At 35.4% G+C, this 5499-nt stretch overlaps 1 long non-coding RNA gene across 1 annotated transcript; it reads left to right on the top strand.

The window, feature by feature from the left end:
* The first annotated feature begins 2126 nt into the window (after nucleotides 1-2126).
* Nucleotides 2127-4605, top strand: LOC116205027. The gene is made up of 3 exons (XR_004156440.1): nucleotides 2127-2366; nucleotides 3605-3668; nucleotides 3830-4605. It is a non-coding gene; the product is annotated as an uncharacterized LOC116205027 (long non-coding RNA).
* The last annotated feature ends 894 nt before the right edge of the window (nucleotides 4606-5499 follow it).

The raw sequence follows: 5499 nt of genomic DNA, 5'->3' as shown, positions 1-5499 counted from the left end.
CATAATCACTTGACAGATTCAACTCTAACAATAACACAGTTTTCACAGAACAACTTTAGACAATCTCAACAATATCACATTACCAACACTCTCAATAGTCATCACATCTCTAACAAGCATAGCAGACAAACAATATACAACTCAACCAATCCATATAGCCATAAGGTTGCATTTCCTCGCAACAGAATTATGACGGTACTGTGACCCCGCACATCTCATTCATATCATCCTCAACTCCCAATATCCATGTCTCGTAAGCGAGGGCTGCCCATTATCCTCCTGCAGTAAGAGTGTAAGCGTCCATTTTATATCCCGCCGAATCAGTTGTCTAGGCGTCCCTTTTTGTATATGATCCACTGCAAATATATATAAAAATAAGCGCAAATTCTACCAGCAAGTGTACTGGGTCAGATCAAGTAATATAGTGATGAATAGAGTGTCGATCCCACGAGGATTAATTAAGTACTAAACCTATATTATATTTTATTATTATTTAGGCAATCAAATTGAGAGAATTAACTAATTAACTACTAACCAACCTAAATCGTCACAAAGAGTAGAAAGAGAATTGTATGAAAATATATCAATTGGAAGTGGGAAAAATATAATCCACCATAGTTTCACTAATCAGATTGCCATCATGTTATATAGATTAATAGCTATGTAGTCATTCAAGTGAGTTTATCAAGCCTTTAAAATTAAAGTCTTAAACCCCTAATTAATTAATCAGCTCCCGCATCTCTAATTAATAGTGGACTCTAAATTACAATCATACACCTTCCAGTGCTACGATTGCCTAATGACCTAAATTAATTATCCCTAATGTCTTAGCGAATAACTAACAAGAAACATTGCATTAATCCATGGATAATCTGTAATTAAACTAATTAACGCAGCTTCCGCATTTAACTAATTAGTCTAATCAAGAATTCCTAACAACCCTATATCAACTCCCGTATCAATAGTGTTTCTAACAATTATAATCAATTAAGAATTAAAATTGAAATTATAGGAATTGCAATCATGAATCATCCACACATCTATTAATCAAATAACATGGCTACAATCATCATATTAGTTACCTAGGGTTTCATCATATTCCCACAAGAGAAGCTTAGAACATCATGGACTTGAAAACACAATTATAATTCAAAAGAGTCATTACAATAGAATTCATATTCAGTAGTAGACTCAAGATATTGAATCCTAAAACAAAGACCCAACAATTCCTTTAAGGAATAGTCTCTTCTACGATTCTTCGCTTCAAATCAATTGATCCAGGTGACGGCTCCAAACAAGACTCTCTCAAAAAACTCTCTAGGTTAAAAGAATGGTGAAAGATGACTCTCCCCAGGGTTTCCTAATCTTGTTATAAGGAGTATTTATATCCAAAATTAAAAAAAAAAAGATTTTCGAAATATATAGGCTGGCCTCAAATTGCGCAAAATTCCTCAATATTGCTCGTAATTCCATCTAAGTCCTCAAAGACCTACAATATCAAATTACACATAATTAAGCACCAACTTCTTAAAATTTCTATAAAATTAATAATAATTTAACATGAATTGCACAATAAAATATGAGTATAATATGCCCTTATCAACTTCCCCACACTTGAACTTTTGCTTGTCCTCAAGCAAAATAAATAAGACCAAGGAAAGAAATCTATCATAGAGAGTACAAATTTTAATATTCACTGATTTAAGCATTTGATATGTCACAATTTATGACTCGCTATTTTGTGGTGCCCACTGCTCAAACCAAACTGGAAACATGTGATCAAAGTACTACAGTTGAAATTAACCAGATAATTGTGACACCTAAAATTTTTATATTTAAATAGCATACGTATATATACACATATATTTACATTCTTATATATATATATATAAATCATACACTTGGTTGCTGAAGAGGGAAAAAAAAAAGGAGTGATGGCAAGGGCCCCGCGTGGCCTCAATTTCCCCTGACCCATTCCACCGCCTCATTCATTTCATTTCTTTTGTTCTTTCTTCCACTTTTTCCATTCATTTTGTTTCTCTCTTTCTTCTTTCTTTTCCTCTGTTTTGGAGGAGAAAAACCGAAGAAAGAAAACGGGGGGTGGGGGGGGTTAGGAGAGAGAGACGTTGAGAGATCGAGATGGGCACCGAGCAAGAGAGGAGGACAGAGGGAGGGTCGGATCAAAAGAAAGGAAACGGAGAGGGCTAGAGACTGTGATGGAAGCTCGGATGGAAGCTCGAAGCAGAGAGGGAGAACTGCTGTGACAGATGAGAAAGGGTTCAAGAAAGATGGGAGCAAGGCCTGATAGCTAGTTGACTCAGGTGTGAGGAACTAGGGGAACCCAATTTAGTTGTGGGTATCTTTAGGTACGTGAATTTCCTATGTCAAATTCTCTGTTGTTTGAATTTTTATTGCATACTTCAATTGGTAAGTTAAGAGTTATGATTAGTTGGGTTATTAGGTTGAAGGAAGTTTAGGAGATAGCTCAATCTAGCTGTTTTAAGGTATAGGAATTTGAGAAAGCAATGAGTGAAGGAAACATTGCACGCTAATTAGAGGGAAGAAATATTTATAATGGCGGTTAGTTATCATTAGGTCAGTTTACATGAGAAAAAACTGATAGGAGAGTATTTCTTCAGAGCTGTTTTAGTTGCACTGTGAAGCCTTGGATGATTATTATTATTATTATCATCATTTCAGCTTAGGTAAATTTATAGTATTTAGGTGCATTATGTTACGAAATGAGGTTGGTTATCTTGTGAAGAAGAATGTGGCTGCTACTGTATAAAAATTTTAGTTGTATGAGCGATACTTGAAAATATTCGATTGCATATGCCTTACTGTCCATTGGGGTCGAAATGATTATATTTTATTTTTAAGGTCAATTTGGAATATGGCTTGTCATGGGAATGGTAATGATGATATATAACTCGTTCGGTCATGCTTGAAATCGATTGGGATGGAAGAGATTGATATTATGCATTTTGAAGGCCAATTCGATGAACTATATATTAATTTGGGAATCATCGGTGAGTGCTATATACCATTGTGGAATGACGTATATAAGTTATAAATATATGTATGTATATATATATATATATTTATTAAAAGAATCGTGGAGATGATTTAATTAATCGGAATTGGAAGCCGAGCAACATTTGGAGATATTGCATCTTGTGATATAATTTGTTTGCTGGAATGTGTGTGATTTTAAGAGGCATGTGATGAATTCAAGAGCTTTATCTTGGAAATAAGTGTATGGAGTGGATGAATTGAATTATATGTAGATAAGGGTAAGTCCTAGTGATTTGTGTGTGAATAAAATACTGGGTGGGGCAGATGGGAAGTATAGATAGGATAGAGGTGAACTTGATATGAAAGTATTTTCGAAGTGGAAGAGAGATCAACTAGCACCAATAAGTATAGTGATTATATTGTCTAGGTAGAATGTATGACCTGTTATTATTGAGGCCTAAGGGGCTATGATTGTAATTTAATTCTAAAGAGAAATAGTTAATCAGTAAACGGGTGTGCTAAGTGGTTTGATATTGTAATGTATCGTGTATGTATAATTTAGTCCTTTTTATGCTTATACTTGACTAAGGATCGAGGAGACTAAATTTAGGCATTTAAAAGGCTCGATTCGATGGACTATATCGTGGAATTCGGTGAGTATTTTTATTCCACTATATAATGAAACTAAATCTTAAATTAATTATATCAAAGCTTGATTGAATGAAATAAGTTGAATGAAGATAATATGAGGATTTTGAGGATTTATTGTAAATGAATTAGCTTAATTGCGGTGTGGTGATATTATTGTTTATAGCCACGAGACGACCGCTGATCCGGCGGGATACAAACGGGGACGCTTAGACCGCTGATTCGGCGGGATACAAAAAGGGACGCCTAGACCGCTGATCCGGCGGGATACAAAAAGGGACGCCTAGATCGCCGATCCGGCGTGATACAAAAATAGACGCTTAGACTGCTGATCCGGCGGGATAAAAAAAGGGACGCTTAGACTGCTGATCCGGGGGATACAAAAAGGGATGCCTAGACCGCTGATCCGGCGGGATACAAAAAAGAACGTTTAGACCGCTGATTCGGCGAGATATTAAAATGAACGCCTAGACTGTTGATCCGACGGGATATAAAATGGACGCCTAGACTCCCACTGTCGGAGGATAATAGGCAGCCCCTGCTTATGAGAAATCAAATAAGGAGTTTGTGGATATGAGTGCGGGGTCACGGTACTGTCGAAACTCTATCGCGAGGATTGTGACCCTATGGCTACTATTATTTGTTGCTTTAGAATGATTGCCTAAGTTATGTGATATTGAATTGGCTGATAAGAGAAATGCTAAATATTGGAAAGTAGGTGTGTGTATATATATATCATTAAAAATTTTGAAATAAATGATATGACTGTCATTATTGATGTGAATGCACAAACAAGTTGATATTTCATTTTGTTGTGGAATGCAATACTCACTGAGATGCAGCTCACTCCCTACATATATATTTTTTCAGATGACCTAGGAGCTAGACTAGCCGTACATAATAACTTTTTGGATAATGGGGATCAGCGCTGAGGATTTTTGTAGTTAGGCCCACTCATAGTATAAGTAGTAAGTTCTTGTAGAATTCTATGATCATGTTACGACTTGAAACTTTTGTTTAATTGGTTTAGAGATGTAGTTGAGAAGAAAATACTATGTTGAGATGCATATATTTATTAGAACCTGCTGGATTGGTCATATGTTTTTGGAAGATGTGGAAAGTAGGTTTTATATAAATAGTTTATGTGATATTGGATATTGAGAAAATACAGAGGAAATTCTGCTGAATTTTCGGGTCGTGACACTAATCTAGAGAAAAGAAATTTTAATCCAAGCGTTTAGCCTAAGATTTCTATTTCAAAAGCAAATACTCAGTCCTATAAGGAAAAATACACATTTAAACTTCATAGTTGTTAGCAGGCATATGATCCCTCTAATTATCCTTTTAAGCAAGTCAACAAGGTAGTGAAAGCATATAGTATCTGCTTCGTCCCTAGGTTTTCTTCCCTTTTATTACGAGTCTTAATTCATTTTTTTTGTTTTTGCATTCAATTTTTCCTTTCTGCTTCTTAAGCAATTTTTTTTTCAAGTCCAATTTTTGTTTGAACATGTGCCTTTCCGCCCTTCTCGTTAGAGTGAGTTCATTGAGTCGGCATATCCCAGGCTCATCACCCAAGTGACTGGGTTTTAAAGGGACCCCTACAAACTCTTCCTCACTCTAACATTCAAGTTAGGATACACATAACTCAATTCTTGAGTCATTGGAGTAAAGGCTATGCTTGCTTTTTTTCTTTTTTTTTTTGAATGCTCACTAACACTTTTCAGACTTCTTTTATAGGAATCACTAAGTACAAAGCTTCTTCTACCTCTTTCACTAAATGTTAAAGTGCTATTAGAACCATTCAAAAGGGGATATACTAACTAACTTTGCTTAGAA

This window comes from Punica granatum, chromosome 4, assembly GCF_007655135.1.
Source record: "Punica granatum isolate Tunisia-2019 chromosome 4, ASM765513v2, whole genome shotgun sequence".
Taxonomy (NCBI): Eukaryota; Viridiplantae; Streptophyta; class Magnoliopsida; order Myrtales; family Lythraceae; genus Punica; species Punica granatum.
The sequence above is the reverse complement of the archived record's forward strand: the minus strand, read 5'-3'. Positions and strand labels throughout refer to the sequence as shown.